This window comes from Monodon monoceros, unplaced genomic scaffold (genome assembly GCF_005190385.1).
Source record: "Monodon monoceros isolate NGI ecotype Baffin Bay Population unplaced genomic scaffold, NGI_Narwhal_1 Super_Scaffold_21, whole genome shotgun sequence".
In the NCBI taxonomy this organism is placed as follows: Eukaryota; Metazoa; Chordata; class Mammalia; order Artiodactyla; family Monodontidae; genus Monodon; species Monodon monoceros.
The window spans coordinates 98,942,215-98,960,008 of record NW_021703778.1 but is presented as its reverse complement, the minus strand read 5'-3'; the positions used below and the strand labels follow the sequence as shown (position 1 = coordinate 98,960,008).

At 41.8% G+C, this 17,794-nt stretch overlaps 3 non-coding genes across 3 annotated transcripts; all 3 read left to right on the top strand.

Moving 5' to 3' along the window:
* Positions 1–124: 124 nt before the first annotated feature.
* On the top strand, positions 125–215 carry TRNAY-GUA. Its single transcript is given in 2 exon segments — positions 125–161; positions 180–215. It is a non-coding gene; the product is annotated as a tRNA-Tyr (tRNA).
* A 2,723-nt stretch (positions 216–2,938) lies between these two features.
* Positions 2,939–3,030, top strand: TRNAY-GUA. The gene is given in 2 exon segments: positions 2,939–2,975; positions 2,995–3,030. It is a non-coding gene; the product is annotated as a tRNA-Tyr (tRNA).
* Positions 3,031–4,766: 1,736 nt separating this feature from the next.
* Positions 4,767–4,856, top strand: TRNAY-GUA. The gene is given in 2 exon segments: positions 4,767–4,803; positions 4,821–4,856. It is a non-coding gene; the product is annotated as a tRNA-Tyr (tRNA).
* Positions 4,857–17,794: the final 12,938 nt, after the last annotated feature.

Sequence of the window (17,794 nt, the reverse complement as noted above, 5' to 3'; positions counted from 1 at the left end):
ATACACCGCTCCTTGCCTAGGGGCCTTCCAACCAACCAAAAGCATGCTGTACCTGAGGCCATTCAATGCGTTGGCCTCTGTCATTTCTGCTAAAAGGAAGGACTCAGCACTTTCCAGTGTGGACCCTTCGATAGCTCAGCTGGTAGAGCGGAGGACTGTAGACCTGATACTATGTGGATATCCTTAGGTCGCTGGTTCGATTCCGGCTCGAAGGAAGTGCCCCTGATGCTTTTGCCCCATCATGAAGCCCACCACTGCCTAGTGCAGCCTTGCCTCTACCCTGCAAATTGGCCCTTCCCCTTGCACTACAAGAGCATCCTCATTCTCACAGGAGAAAGCCGACAAAGCCCTTCTGGAGCCACTTGTCCCTTTCCCAAAATCCAGAGACACATGCTTCTCAGCCAGAAACACCCTTAGCAGCCTTAGCAGACTGCCCCAACCAACCAGCCCCTTCAACCTCCCAAGTCCTTTAAACTCTTATTCACGCACCTCTCCTCGGGGAGAGAAGTGCCCGCTGTGCCACCACTGCTTTGCTCAACGTGGACAGATCCCTGACAAACACGTGGCCACATAGGAGCTGCCCACCGTGAGCCCTGGAGGCCGACCAGCACACTGGCCATCACATAGGTCACGGACAACCAAGGCATACTTCTTGAAAACCCTCCCACTCAATTTCCCTTTCCTACTCTGCCTAGTCCTATGTTAGTCCATGGCCTCTCTCTTCTGTCTAGCCCAACCACAGTCTCTGTGTATCTCTGTCCATCCCTCTCTCCAACTGTCTCTCTCTCTCTCCCTCATTCTCGAACTCGTTCTCTCTTTCTGTGTCTCTCTTGAATTATCATAAATATATAAAATTAGGGAGACAGAAACCCTTCACCATTTGCTTTATATACTGTGGGACAGGACTGCCACCCTGAGATTTGCCAAGCCATTGCCAATTGTGCGCCTGCACCAAGAGCCTCTGGCATTGGCAGGAGCAAAAGACACCAGGGCTCTCAGGACAGGGGAGGAGGCTTGACATCACGATGAAAACTTCAGAGGCCCCATTCAGGTCTCCTGTCAGTCAGAGAACAAGGCCGAGGCCACGGGAAAACTTCCAGTTCCTCGAAACTTCACACCTGTTCTTGCTGCCGTAGGAAGGTTTGAGTTCCTTCTGCAAGAGCAAGGATTGCTCACACTCTGTACAATTGTGGGAAAAACCCCTGTACCAATTCCCCTGCCACTTCTGATGGAGAGACAGAGAAATAGAGACTGAGATAAAGATAGAGACAGAGAGAGACCGAGGGAGAGCGACTGCAAGGGAGAGGGGGAGATGGGGAGAGGAAGGGAGTTTGTGGGCAAAAGGAAAGGCTGAGACCTGAGAGTAGGAAAAGGCCGGGGGTGGGGGGCAGATAATGGTGGCTGAAGGCAGGGAGCAGAAAGGGCCCGGGACTGGGGCTTGGTGGCCGGATGTGTGATCCTGGAGGGGCACAACAACTGTCCTCCTGACACAGGCCACTGGCCTGTGCCTTCTGACCAGCTGGCTGAATTAAGTGCTGGGCCGCTGAGGCTACAGCCTTCCACACCCTCCTCCCTCCACCGCCACTGAGCCGGGTTTTAGGGATGGTGCTGGTTGGGGGAGGGTTGTCAGGGCATGTGGGTGCAGAGAGGAAAGCCAAGGAGTGGCCCTTGCCCTTTTCTCTCCTGTGAGAGGGAAACTCCCGAAGGCTGGAGATACAGTTGGAAAGCACTGTCAGAGGAACGGTGATGGGAGCGTGGCTCTCTGCAGGCCCTGGGGCCCAGCCGCTGCCCTCCCCTGACCCTTGCGGCCACGAGCTCCTTCTTTGGTTCGGGTTCTGCCTCTGCATCCAGGCTGCGTTTCCCGCATGTCTTCATCTCCAGATCTCCTCTGCAGCAGCAATCTTCCCTGCTGCCCCGCTGCTGACCGAGAGGAGCTGAGCCTGGGGCTGTGGAGTTTCCAGGGTCCAGGGGGCAGTGCCACTGCCTTCCCACAGGAGCCCTTCAGGAGGAACCTACTGCTCTGTGGCCACAAAGATTCCCCAGCCTGGAATGTCACCATCTGCAGAGACCTGTGGACAGGGACCAAAGAGAGATTCTAAGGCTTCCATTGGATATGCCCATGCCCTCCACCCGCCATGGAAATTGGAGGTTCCCAGGTTTGGGGGAACTAGCTTTGGTGTTTGGGGGATATAACAGGGGTGGAGAATGTGCCTGTGGCTGGGAGGTGGACTCTGGAGACTTGGACACACCCCTGTGAGCCCCGGCACGGCCACCCCCTCCTGTCTGGGGCCTCACAGCGGGCAGTAGGGGACCTCCGCAGACATGGCCCCCATCCTCGCAGGTGCAGACCTGCTGGTCTCCCGATCAGGGGTGGCGACACAGGCATCGGAGGGCAGGTGACTTGGGTGTGGCTTGCCGTACTTCTGTGCGACCTGAGCTGGGTGGATGAGTGAGTGGTCAGGTGGCGGGCACGCACCAGATGGGATCTGAAACGTTTGTCTAAGGCGAGGAGCGAGGGCGAGAGGTCCGACCTGGACAACGGTGTGCTCTGCCTGTCCAGGAAGCCCACAGAATCTTGAGCTCCTTCAGGGAGCACCCGCCTCTGCCAGAGGAATCCGGGTCTGTGGGCAGAGAACGCGAGCCAAGTCCCCAGACAGGCCTAGCCCGACGTCCTTTCTCCATCACTTCCCAGGTGCCCTCACTGCGCGGAAAAGTAAAACTAGGTTTAGGTGGGCACCACGGCCCCTGTCTGGAGTGAGTGGCGAGCTGAGGGAGGTACAGAACTGGGAGCAGGATTTGGGGTGGATGGAGGGCATGGGGGGAGGCACTTAGAGGCGGTGCTCCTCTTTGAGGAACGGTGAGGCCCAGTTCCTTGGTCTCCACCATTCCTGCAAAAAGAAAGGACCCAGTGCTTGTCAGTGGCGGTATGGCTGTGCACCCTTCGATAGCTCAGCTGGTAGAGCGGAGGACTGTAGACTTGATGACTATGTGGACATCCTTAGGTCGCTGGTTCGATTCCGGCTCGAAGGAAGTGCTTTAATCATTTTTGCCCCATCATGAGGGCCACGCCCTCTGCTTCTGCCCTGCAAATTGGCCCTTCCCCTTGCACTACAAGAGCATCCTCATTCTCACCGGACAAAGCCAACAAAGCCCTTCCAGAACCACTTACCCTTTCTTCCTGAAGTCCACAGACATATGCCCCTCAGTCCACAACATCCCCTTGCTCCTGCCTTAGCAGACTGCCCCCACCAGCCAGCCCGTCAGCCTCCCAAGCCCTTAACACTTTTATTCTCGCACCTCTCCCCAGGGAGAGCAACGCTCCCTCTGCCACCACCACTTTGCTCAACGTGGACAGATCCGACAAACATGTGGCCATACAGGAGCTGCCCACCGCGAGCCCTGGAGCCCAACAAGCACACGGGCCATCACACGGGTCATGGACAACCAAGGCATTCTTCTTGAAAACACTCCCACTCAATTTCCCTTTCCTACTTTGCCTAGTCCTACGATGGTCCATGGCCTCTCTCTTCTGTCTAGCCCAACAAATGCAGTCTCTGTGTATCTCCATCCATCTCTCTCTCCAACTTCGTCTCTCTCTCTCTCTCGCTCTCTCTCTCGCCCTCATCCTTGAGAGAGGGACAGAAGGTTCCCAGGTTTGGAGGAACTAGGTTTGATGTTTGGGGGATGTAACAGGGGTGGAGGGTGTGCCCATGGTTGGGAGGTGGACTCTGGTGACTTGGACACACCCCGGTGAGCCCCGGCACGGCCACCTCCTCCTGTCTGGGGCCTCACAGCGGGCAGTAGGGGACCTCCACAGACATGGCCCTCATCCTCGCAGGTGCAGACCTGCTGGTCTCCCGATCAGGGGTGGCGACACAGGCATCGGAGGGCAGGTGACTTGGATGTGGCTTGCTGTACTTCTGTGCGACCTGAGCTGGGTGGATGAGCGAGTGGTGTCAGGTGGCGAGCACGCACCAGATGGGATCTGAAACGTTTGTCTAAGGCGAGGAGCGAGGGCGAGAGGTCCGACCTGGACAACGGTGTGCTCTGCCTGTCCAGGAAGCCCACAGAATCTTGAGCTGCTTCAGGGAGCACCCGCCTCTGCCAGAGGAATCCGGGTCTGTGGGCAGAGAACGCGAGCCAAGTCCCCAGACCGGTCGCAGCGGGCCAGACGGCTGGGTACCTATGGGGACATCCTTTCTCCCTCACTTCCAGGAAGTCTCACTGCGCAGAAAAACGAGCCCAGCTCACGGTGGGCAACAGGGTCAGGTCGAGGTTAAATGCGGGGATGATGACGCCCCAGCACCAGGGGGCGTGTATGTGATTGGGTGGGGCGGGGGGGCGAGCTCAGAAACTCCTCGAGGGCCCTTCAGCGACCCTGCCTGCCTGGTGGTGCATTCTTCTCTCCTGCTTCCCTCCGCAAGCCCGCCCCCACCCGACCCACTCATCCGTTTGGGTTTCACCAACGCCCCCCCTCCCTTCACCCTCTTACTGGCTTTCTGGCCAGCGAGGGCTGTCGTCCTGGTGTCTCCCTGTAGAAAGAGCCCAGGGGAGAGAAAATGAGTCAACAGGTGGCGGCCCGGGCCCAGGCGTTCTGAAAATCGCCTCCCCGGGATGCCTGGCCACCACGGATCCCCGGCGTGTGCACGACTCCCTGCCAAGGGACTTCCAACTAACCTAGGGCATATTGCACCCGGGGCCTTCCAGAGCCTTGGCCTCTGTCGTTTCCAGGAAAAACGAAGGACCCAACGCTTGCCACTGTGCACCCTTCGATAGCTCAGCTGGTAGAGCGGAGGACTGTAGGCCTGACACACCTGGAAATCCTTAGGTCGCTGGTTCGATTCCGGCTCGAAGGAAGTGCTCTGTTGCTTTTGCCCCGTCATGAAGGCCGCCACCACCCCCTGGCGCCCAGCCCTGCAAATTGGCCCTTGCAGCAGGTCAGCAGCTGAACTCAGCCAGGAAAACCCTTCCGGAGTCACCCTCACAGCCACCTGTGGGCTGTCGCCAAGGAACACACCTACTTCTTGAAGTCTATTGACCCATGCCCTTCAATGCAAGACGGCCCAGCCCCCATTGCTCCTGCTTTAGTGGGCAGCCGCAGTTAGCCAGCCCCGACCCCCCACCTCCAAAGTCCTTTATACTTTTATTCACCCACAGCTCTTGCTTTTGCTCCTTCTGCCCAGGACAGCACTGTCTCTATCTGATACCACAGCTTCTCTAATCATGGACAGATCCCTGTTAAACAGGTTGCCCCAGAGGAGCTGTTTACTGCAAGCCCTGTATGTCTGCAACCATACCGGCCCCTAGGCGGGCCACGGATAACTCTGGCGTGCATCTGTGAAACTTTTCATGTCGTTTTATGTATATGTCTGTTTTCCTCAATGTTTTTTTCTTTTTCTGTTGGTATTTTAAATTTTATCTGAGAACTATAATTTTTAGAAACCCAGCTATGTAGTAAACTACCATGGTTGCCTTCTTAGCATGGTATTTGTAGGGATTTACCTTTTGAGAATGTATTTGCTAATCTTCACTGCTTTTTAAATGACATTTGAGCCGAAATATGCAGCTGTTTGGTCCCTGTAGTTTAATGGGTAATTATTACTCCCAGTGTCTTATTTAGGTGGTCTGTCAATCTGATCTCTGGATTTTTTTCTGCTAAGAATCCTCAGGTTTATTTGTCTTGTTAATATTTCCCGGCGCTCATTTAGATTTTTAGCTATTTTATGAGCAATGATATCTCCTAGTCTGCTTATATTATTTAGCTCAGACAGGTGATCTATATGAAGACTCTATTGCTCTGTATCCACAAAGAGACCCCAGTCTTGAATGTCACCATATGCAGAAATTAACATAGTGAGACCAGTGATGGAATTGGGCCTTTCTTGGACATCCTGTAATTCTACCTCTTACACCATTATGTATTTACTAAGAATGTGTTCTTAGAATTATGAATGAAGGCATGTACGCATCAATAAGGGGACTAGTAAGTCCTGCATCCTCTTAGCTCATCAACCCAGATAGTGTTGACTCAATAGAATTGCCACTGTTTAGGATTGGTATTCAGGTATGTTTTTTTCACAAACCATTTAATAAGCACCTAATACGTACCATGTATTGTGCTTGTGCCAGGGATGTAGAGATTAAAATATAGGTCTTGCCCTAAAATATTTCTGACTGTAGGTTACCCAGAGATGGAAGCAGACAGTTATAATACAATGTGCTGAAAACTACAAATGAGGTAGATAGAATATTCCATGTAAATCTAAAACTAAAATCAATCTTAGGAAGTTTTAATTCAGGCTGGGGTGGAGGGCAAAATAGAAAATATGGAAGATCTCATGGGAGAGGCAATGCACTGTAGTCAGCTCAGTTTTAGAAGAGGAGTAAGTAGATCTGTGATCAGGTGAGCGGAGCAGATCCAAAACAATTAGAAAAGAAACAGAAACCTGAAGAGTGTTGATTTTTTTGTGTAACTATATATGGTATCACTAGAGCATACAGAGAAATCCAGGACTAGCAGGAAATGAAGATACAAATAACTGTGCATGGAATTTTAACTTATCTCATCATATCCCTGATTTCCAGTTGCTGCTCACCCCAGAAGCAAGGGAGAGATTTCTCAACATCCCTTGTGAGTCTTTTTGGAGAAGACACCGTGGCTTTTTAACATGACATGTTTATTATTTTTCCAGAATGACCAGCAGAAGAAAGGTTCATAATGTCTTTGTACTTCCACAATCACCTCCATTGCATCCAGTCCCACACCTACTGTCATTTTCTCTACACATACATTTTGCAACTACCTGGCTTGGATCAGCTGACAGAAGGCAGAGACATCGCTGATGCCAGGAGAGAAAAATCTTATGTTGTATAAGGGTTTACCTCCTTTCCAGATTTGTCAGGAATGGGGAATTGGGAAATTTCCATTCAGGAGCTCTTGAAATTTTCTTCTCTCTTTCTCAAACCTCAACATCACTTCTCTTTACCACCAAGGTAGCCTTTCTCAGAAAGTCTTGCCTCTCTATGATGCCTGGATCAATAAAACCCTCTATGCAGGCCATACTCAGTGATAATTAAATAGTTATACATAGGCTATACATGAAAATGTTTACCTTTCAATAGTGAGATTAATTAGAAACCAAAGTATTTTCACTCTCCTCCATCTCTACACTCACGCTAATACAAGTAATCAAGAAGAAGTATGTGGTCCAAGACAGGTAAAATGACATTTGCATGTAAAATCCATAAGCAAGAAACATAAAACCTGGCTTCAAATGGAACAGTTTTTCAATCAGTAGTGGGTAAGGGAATGTGGATAAATATCACAGTCTTTTCAAGATGGAGAATGAGAAGTGTAATCCTTTCAAGGATTTTGCCTGCCAGTCCCATATTGTACACAGACTGAAATGTCTTGGGGCATTTTGTGGCAAAGTCCCTTTATTTAAATATCAGAGTATGCTCAAGCCAAAATCATTAAGTACATTGTAGATAAATAAAACTCTCTGAAAGAGGGGAGGGTGGGGTCCTTGAGGTTGGTAGCCACAAGATACAACAAGGTTACTCATCTTCCTCAGGATCAGAAGGCACCCCCTTTATTTTTACAAGGCAGAAGAACAGCGTCTGAGAAGCCACACCTGGGATGAAAGCCTAAAAAACAAGCAGTATCTTACTAGGCAAGCTCCTTGTTTTCCCATTGTTGCAACTTCACTGTCTCTCACTGTATGCCAGGTAATAGGGCAGGAATCCAAGTCACAAAGAGGGCAAATGAGTTCCTGCCTCTAGGCCCTGCAGCACAACCCATTCTCAACCAGAGGTCAACACTTCCCTAGAAGATGGGAAGTGCTGCTCTTTTTACTGGTGGCTTTTTCTTCCTATCATCTTAGTATTTTACTAAAAATATTGGAGCCTCAGAAAGGATCACATTTGAAGTAACCAGCTTAATCAGTTCAACGCCCCCCATTCCCACCTCCACCCAAACACTTTGATTGAGTCAAAATGTGCCACGTTTCCTGGGTTTACGAACAGTGGACGGTAACAAGATGCTCGTTCTGCTTTGATCCCTCTGCCTCCCCTTTTATCAAATTCTTTCTCATTCTCTCTTACTCATTTCAGGATCATCTTTTATCATAATCTTTTCCTAGCTCCTCAAGTCTCAATTTTGTCCTCTTCCTCTTTGTCTCTTTGGTACTCCTTAATTACTTTCACCTTTCTGCCTATCATGCTATGCTGATATTATAATTTAATATCCTCTTTCGGAGTGAGCTCCTTGAAATCTGGGGAAATCTCATATTTATTTTGGTACCAACAGCACCTTGCTTTTCACAGTACCTTGCACAGGACAGACATCTAGCTCATGTTAAATTATTTACTAGCCTGAGGCATTTCACCATCAGCTCCAGAAAGATGAAGGCTCTGATAAATAAGGACATCCTGGAGTAATGACTAAAGACCTGATTTATTGGAAGATAAAAAAAGGTCCGTAATTCCTTCTAAGGTAAGAACCAGAGGTGACAGATTCCATGTAAAAAGTCCAGGGTTTTCTGTGATGAAAAGCAAATGAAGAAGATTCTGGGAATCACATAGTAAGATATTCAAACTAACCCTTATCACTGAGGAAATCTGAAAGTTGAAACAATATATGAAAACATCTGCTTCGTGATACTGGAGAGAGAAAAAAGATGACAAGACTTACTCAGTCAAAATATAAGAGAGGTAAAATCCAGAGTGATAATAACTAGAAAATCCACACATATATGAAAATGACTCATTTTATGAAAAAATCAGTATGAATTTTATAACAAAAGCAGACAAGAATATTAAGAGAAAGATTTATTACAGGTCAATCTCATTCATGAACATGGCTATAAAAATTCTAAACAAAACATTAGCAAATCAAATAAACCATATATAAAACTTATTACATATCTGACAAAATTGGAGCTATTGCATGAAAGTAGCATTGATTTAACATTAAAAGAATCAGTGTACTTCACCATACTAACAGAACAAAGGAAAAAATAAGAAGACTATTTTAATAGATGAAGAAAATTCATTTAATAAAATTCAGTATCTCTCATGATAATGTTATTAATAAACCAGAAGGCAATTTGTTTGATAAAGTGAATTTACAAACAAAAGTCTCATTGTATGTTGCATCTAACAATGTGTTTAATGGTGAAATGGTGCTAGATTTCTGTCTGAGACTGAAACAAGATTAGAATGCCCTCGGTGAACATGCAAGCCTCATATTGAAGACCCTGGATCTCTAAGCCATTGCTGCAGCCCACGAGACTGTAACATGAGTGAGAAATAAACATTCACTGTGTAAAGCCCCCCCACCCCAAAAAAAGAAAAAAGAAATCTACAGCTGTATTACTAGAGATAATAGGTTATTTTAATACACTTGCAGTATCAAAGGTCAATATTCAAAGATTACTTATATTTCTATATGCCATCATCAACTAGAATAGTTAGAATATTAAATTTTCAAAAGATTACCTTTGTAATAGCATCAAACAATGAAATACCTAGAAACATATCTTTAAAAACATGCAAAATCTCAAGGCACAAAATACAAAATATTATTGGAGCATTAAAGAAAAGTTACATAAATGGAAAGACAGCCCATTTATAGACTAAACAACTCAATATTGTAAAAATATCAAATCTTCTCAAAATAATCTATGATCTTAAAAATCTAATCAAAATTCCATAATTGGGCAGGGAAACTTGATAAGACAATTCTAAAGCGTATAAGGGCATGCAAAGTGTCAAAACAGCTAATATACTCTTGGAAAGGACAAATAGAGAGGACTTAAATATACCAGGTACCAAGAAACTTTATAAAGACACAACAGTTTAGTTAGGATGGTAATGATATAGGACAGGCAAATATACCAACTGAGCGGTGCAGTCTAGAAATAGACCCAAACTTGGCCACTGATTTGTGACAAAGATTACACTGCAAGGGAGATAACTGTCTTTTCAATAAATAATAATGGATCATTTAGCTACTACAATGGAGGGAAAGGAATCTTGATTCAAATCACATATTGCATACAACACTGATGAATTATAAATCTAATTGTAAGTTGTAAACCTAATTATGAAATGTAAAACAGTAAAACATCTTTAAAAAAACATAAGAGAATACCCTGATGACCTTGAGTTAGGCAAACATTTCTTAAACAAGACACAAACAAATGTAGAGGGATAAAATTGATAAATTGGGCTACATTAAAATTAAGATCTTCTCATTTAAAAAATCCCATTAAATGAGTAAAGAGGCCTGCCACAGAGTGGGAGAATGTACTTGTATATCCAGCAAAAGATTTACATCCCAAATATATAAAGAATGCCTACAAATTAATAAGAAAACCAACTGACAACCATCTCAAATGCTTTTTCTTTCATCAGTTTTCAAAGCAATGTCATTCCTGCTACTTCAAGAATTTTTTTGTTTGTTTGATTTTTTTTTTTTTTTTTTTTTTTGCGGTACGCGGGCCTCTCACTGTTATGGCTTCTCTCGTTGCGGAGCACAGGCTGCGGACGCGCATGCTCAGCGGCCACAGCTCACGGGCTCACGGGCCCAGCCGCTCAGCGACATGTGGGATCTTCCTGGACCGGGGCACGAACCCGTGTCCCCTGCATCGGCAGGCGGACTCTCAACCACTGCGCCACCAGGGAAACCCTGTTTTTTAATTTTATCGGAGTATAGTTGATTTACAATGTTGTTTAGTTTCAGGTGCACAGCAAAGTGATTCAGTTATACACATATTCATTCTTTTTCAGATTCTTTAACCGTATAGGTTATTACAGAATATTGAGTAGAGTTCCCTGTGTTATACAGTAGGTCCCTGTTGGTTGTCTATTTTATATATAGTAGTGTGTTACTTCGACTATTTTTTGAGGAGCTTTTATTCCATCTAGGAAAATGAGTTCTCCAAAAACTTAGCAGATAAAATATTTAAGTTCCAAAGGTTAAAATTTAAGCCTTAAAAAATCCTATAGTTTTTATGTGAAATATTTAGATTCTTTAGAAAAATAACTTTTAATATCTGAAGAAAAGGATATTAAAATCAATTATTTTTAAACATAGATGAATGCTCATATAAAAAATGTGTTTTTCTTTATCATCTTCTACTTCAGAGAAACACAAACTATTTCACTATCTTTAATCAACTCTCAAACTACTGGTGTCTCAAAACTTGAAATTACACGAACTGCATTTCTCAACTATCATGGGGCCAAAGGCGTTTAGATTTCACATATTAAAGAGCTACCTTATAGCTCTCAATGGTTTGAAAAGCCAATAACACATAAGTAAGTGTGTGAAGATAGGTAGTGCTGGCTGCAGGCAGAATCAGAGGCAAATACTATCAGAAGGAGGGCACCCCAGCTTAGGTCCTCAGTATTTCCACAGATAAAGATAAACCAGAAAAGGAGTCTTACTCAAAAATCACCAACACACAGGAACAAAGCAGCAGGAAAAAAATCTTAAACTCAGTAGGCCCTCGGATATTGGAGTTTTCAGCTAAACAACACAAAATCACTAAATAGAAAATGTTCAAAGAAATAAAAGATAAGGGTCATATAAATAAATAAGCAATATGAAACTATAAAAATGATCATGCAGATTTGCAAAAGAAAAAACCTATAGCCTTTAAAATGAAAAATATAATTATTAAAATAAAACTCGCAATGAATGATTTAATTAGTGAATTACACATACCAAGAGAGAATTAGTAAATGTAAATAAATATCTGAAGATGTTACCCAGAATTTAACAGACACAAGGAGATGAAAACTATATAAGAAATGGTGTCCTAAAGAAGAAAACAGAATGAAGAAGAGAGGATACTTGAAGGGATAATAGGTGATAAATTCAGAGAACTGATGAGAGTTGAATTCCAAATACAGGAAGCACAATGTTGACCATGCAGGAATTAAAAGAAAAAAATTCTAAACATAGATACATTATTGTGAAACTCTAGCATATCAGTGACAAAGAGAAGATTATATATGCAACCAGAGTAAAAGACATTACCTACAAAGAGTAACAAGATGATAGCTGACTTTCCAACACGTATTAATTGAAGACTGAAGACAGTGTTGAGAGGAAATAACTCTTAATTATGTATGCATAAAGAATATCAAGAATGGGGTGAAATAGGCATTTTCTGATAAATAAAAACTGAGAGGGTTAATGACCAACAGATTTTTATTAAAGGAACATCTAAAAGATGTACAGAAAATGAGCCTGGAAAGAGAGACTGAGATACAAGAAGGAAAGATCAACAAAGAAATTGGTAAATATGGGCATAAATATGGTAGATTGAACACATGCATCCATATTTTCTCCCTCCCAAAACTCCACTAAATCTATAGCATGGGAAAGGAAACAAAGCAACAACATTTTGGAAGATAAAAAGCAGATAATTTAGTAGTAACTGGTATGGAAAGACTGATGGAAAAAGATTATTTCTATTCAAGCAGTGAGAAAAAACAAGAATCAGCTTGATATATTCCATAGAGTCCCTCTATATTTTTGGAAGTGGAGTGAATGGAAGGCTAAATTAAGAAGAATTGAAAAATATTTAAGAAGCAGCTGAATCCTAGATACTTCTTTACTACCCAGGCTGACTGTTGTCCCTCTCCCACTCCAACAGGAGACTGGATGATTTGTTTCTGGCACAGGTAAAAGAGAGGGTCTCTTGATTGCCAAAGATAGGAATACTGTACAGAAAGTAGGGGATTAAATAAATGCATATGTACTGGTTGCTGAGTTGCCTACTTAGCTCCCACACGTTCAGCAGCTAGACAGGAAGCTGAAGAAGTTTCTTTTTGTTATCTGACAAGTCCAAAATGAAAGATCTGAAGATACTGGCATTGGTGTTTCCTAAAAAACAAGCCAGCCATGTCACCGTAGAGTGAAGTCCAGATTCAAGTACCATCCATGCACTCAGAACTTCCAAATAGCTACTTAGTCTCCCTCTCTTTAATATAAACATTTAACCAAGGATCAGCTAATTGCTGGGGGAAATCATCTAATGTGATTTTATTTGTCTGAAACAAATAGAAAAGGGTAACTTGGAGGAAACAGTGACCACATAGGAAAGACATCATCTTATTTTTCTAAAAAATGTCATTAATGTTTTCAGTGATAGTATGTTGCAGACATGGGGCAAAAAGTGATGTTGCCAGAAAACCCCAAAACCAAACAAACAAAAAACCCACTCGGGGGGCGGGGGGAGGCATAAATCAGGAGCTTGGGATAAACATACACAGACTACTATATATAAAATAGATAACCAACAAGGACCTACTGTATAGCACAGGGAACTCTACTCAGTATTCTGTAATAACCTATATGAGAAAAGAATCTAAAAAAGAATATATAGGGCTTCCCTGGTGGCGCAGGGGTTGAGAGTCTGCCTGCCGATGCAGGGGACACGGGTTTGTGCCCCGGTCCGGGAAGATCCCACATGCCGCGGAGCGGCTGGGCCCGTGAGCCATGGCCGCTGAGCCTGCGCGTCCGGAGCCTGTGCTCCGCAGCGGGAGAGGCTACAGCAGTGAGAGGCCCGCGTACCGCGAAAAAAAAAAAAGAATATATGTATATGTATAACTGAATCACTTTGCTATACATCTGAAACTAACACAACATTGTGAATCAACTATACTCCAGTAAAATTAAAATATTCAAAAACCCCCAAAACCCAAAATCTTACTCGGAAATAAGAACTCTTAGGAATTAAAAAATACGATAGCAGGAATTTTTAATATATATCATAATGTAGAGAAAAAGCAAGCTCCCAGAAAGTAAAGCAAATGATTACTAATAGAAAATAGGAAAGAATAGTTAAAAAACATTTGAGGATCAATTTAAAAAGTTGTATTTCTAATCAATAGAGAGAGAGAAAAAAAATGGAGAAAAATAATTCCTGAAAGTTTGTCAGATTTTAAGGGGATTCGTTTCTTGATGCTGTTGTTTGATGCACAGAGTTTATAATTTTGATGAAGTCCAATATACCTACTTTTGTTTTGATGCTTATATTTTTGCTGTCATATCTGAGAATCTATTGCCAAATCCAAGGTCATGAAAATTTACCCCTATGTTTTCTGTTAACAATTTTATAGTTTTAACTCTTACATTTGGATCTTTTATCCATTCTGAGTTCATTTTGTATGTGTTGTGAGATGAGTTCAACTTTATTCTTTTGCATGTGAATATCCAATTGTTCTGGCACCATTTGTTGAAAACACTATTCCTTTCCCATTGAATGGTCTTGGCACTCTTGTTGAAAATCAATTGATCATAGATATATGGGTCCATTTCTGAACTCTCAGTTCTATTTCATTGACCTATATGCCTATCCTTACGTCAATACCACATTATCTTGATTACTGTAGCTTTGTAGAAGATTTTAAAATTGAGAAATGTTAATCCTCCAACTTTATTTTTATTTTTCAATACTGTTTTGGCTACTAGGGGTCTCTTGCAATTTCATAAGAATTTTAGAATCAGCATGTACGTTTCTGCAAAAAATGCAGTTGGGATTTTGGTAAGGATTGCACTGAATCTGTAGATTGCTTTGGTTAGTAATGCCATCTTAATGGTATTAAGTCTTCCAGTTCATGAACATGGGGTGTCTTTCCATTTATTTAGGGCTTCTTTAATTTCTTTGAACAACCTTTTGTAGTTTTTAGTGTACAAGTTCTATATCTCCTTGGTTAAATTTATTTCTAAGTATTTTATTCTTTCTGATGCTATTGTAAATGATGGAATTATTTTCTTAATTTAACTTTTGGATTGTTTATTGTTAATGTACAGAAATACAAATGATTTTTGTATGTTGATCTTGTTTCCACCAACATTTCTGAATTGATCTGTTTGCTTCAATAGTTTTTTAAGGCGGGTGGATTCTTTAGGATTTTCTAGATATTAAAATCATAAAATCTCCTAGTAGAGACAGTTTTACTTCTTCCTTTCCAATTTGGATGCATTATATTGCACGGTATGGTATGGCATAGTATCACATTGTATCATTTCATTTTGTTTTGTTCCGTTTTGCTTTATTCCATTCCATTCCATTCTATTTGCCTGAATTGCCTAGCTAGAACTTCCAGTACAATGTTGAATAGAAGTGGTGAAGTGGTTGTCCTCTCTTGTTCCTGAATTTAGGGAGAAAGTTTTTAGTATTTCACCATTAAAATTGATATTAGCTGCAGATTTTTCATAGATGTCCTTTATCATATTGAGGAAATTCCCTTCTGTTCCTAGTTTGTTGAGTATTTTCATCATGAAAGGATATCAAATTTGTCTAATGCTTTTTCTTTATCAGTTGGGATGATCATGTGTTCCCCCCTTATATTTTATTAACATGGCATATTATATTGATTTTCATATGTTGAACCACCCTTGCATTCTTGGGGTACATCCCAGTTGGTTTTAGCGTATAACCCTTTTAGTATGCTGATGGATTAAGTTTACTAGTATTTTGCTGAGGATTTTTGCATTTGCATTAATAAGGTATACTGGTGTATCATTTTCTTTTCTTAGGATATCTTTGTCTGGATTTGATATGAGGATAACACTGGCCTCATAGAATGAGTTTGGAAGCATTCCCTCCACTACTTTTTGGAAGAGTTTGAGAAGAATTGATGTTAATTTTTATTTAAATGTTCAGTAGAACTCACCAATGAAGCCATCTGATCCTGAATTTTTGTTTGATAGGTTTTTGATTACTGATTTCATCTCTTTATTTGGTATATATCTGTTCAGATTTTCTACTCTTTTTTTTTGAGAAAGTTTTGAGTCAGTTTTGATAGTTTATGTGTTTCTAGAAATTTGTTCATTTCATCTAGGTTATCTAATTTGTTGGCGTGCAGTAGTTCATAGTATTCCTTTACAATCCATTTTATTTCTGTAAGGTCGGTAGTAAAACTCCACTTTTAATTCCTGATTTTAGTAATCTGAGTTTTCTTTCTTTTTCTCTTTGTCAGTCAAGCTGAAGATTTGTTACTTTTGTTCATCTTTTCAAAAACCAACATTTGATTTTGTTGATTCTATTTTTTAAAATTCTCTTTTTCATTATCTCTACTCTAATCTTTATTATTTCCTTCCATCTGCTTGCTTGGTGTTTAGTTTGCTCTCCTTTTTTCTTAAAACTTTTCTTCTTAAACTTTTTTCTTCAACCTTAAGATTGAAGGCTAGGTTATTGATTTGAGAGCTTTTTTAATGTATGCATTTATAGCTTTAAATTTCCTTCTGAACATTGCTTTTGCTGCATCCTGTAAGTTTTGGTATGTTGTGCCTTTGTTTTCATTGATCTCTAAGTATTTTCTAATTTCCCTTGTGATCGCTAATTTGATAAATTGGTTGCTTAAAACTGTGTGGTTTGATTTCCACATATTTGTGAATTTTTTCCTTCTGTTACTGATTTGTAGTTTTGTTCCATGGTGATCAGAAAAGACATTTGTATAATTTCAATACTTTAATTTTACTGTGACTAGTTTTGTGGCCTAGTGTCTATCTTGGAGAATGTTCCATGTGTACTTCTGAGGAATGTGTATTCTGTTGCTGTTGGATAGAATGTCCTATGTATGTCTGTTAGGTCCAGTTAGCTTACAGTGTTGAAGTCTTCTATTTCCTTGTTTATCTTTTGTCTAGCTGTTCTATCCATTATTTAGAGTGGGGTGTTGAAGTCTCCAACTATTATTGTAGGACAGTCCAAATCTTCTTTTTTTTTTTTTTTTTTTTTGCAGTAGGCTGGCCTCTCACTGCTGTGGCCTCTCCCGTTGCGGAGCACAGGCTCCGGACGCGCAGGCTCAGCAGCCATGGCTCACGGGCCTAGCCGCTCCGCGGCATATGGGATCTTCCCAGACCGGGGCACGAACCCGTGTCCCCTGCATCGGCAGGCAGACTCTCAACCACTGCACCACCAGGGAAGCCCTCAAATCTTTTTTTTAATTAAAAAAATTAGTTGTTGGTTTTCTTATGAACAAGTTTTAAAAGTTCTTAATATAGTCTAAAGTCCTTTATTAAATATGTGATTTTAATATATTTTTCCCAGGCGATGACTTGTTTTTGCATTGTCTTAACAGTATTTGAGAAAGAAAACTTGTAATTTTTATAAAGTTCAATTTATCAATTTTTATTTTATGGACTGTGCTTTTGATTTAGTTTCCATGAAATCTGCCTAAATCAAAGTCACAGAGATTATATCTTATTTTGTATTTTTAGAAGTTTAAAATTTTTAGTTTTACATTTAAGTTTATGATTCATTTTGACAATTTTTATATATGGTCTAAGGTTTAAAGTCCATTTTATCATATGAATATCCAAATGTTCTTGCAATATTTGTTGAAAAGACTATACTTTTTCCACTGAATTTTCTTTTCCCCTTATTGAAAATCAAGTTGCCATAAATATGTGGGTCACTTTCTGCACACTCTATTCTGTTTCATAGATATTTGTCTACCTTTTCACTTAACATTTCTCTCATATATTTTATCTCTTAGTTCTATGTTCTAGAAGATAGGCTTCAGCCAATCCTGAAGTGACTGTTTCCTCTAAGGTCACTTGTCCTATTTTATCCTTCTCTTTCACATTGTGGTTATACTCAAGACCAGGTGATATATGGGTGTGAGTTAACATGTATGAATTAAGGACTATGGAATAAGTATTTCCTGTTCATATTTTAGATTTACATTGCAGTTCTCTGTTCGTTTTAATTCAATTTTATGTGCTTTTTTTTTTCTCCTGGAAGTTCCTTTTATATAAAATTTGGTAATG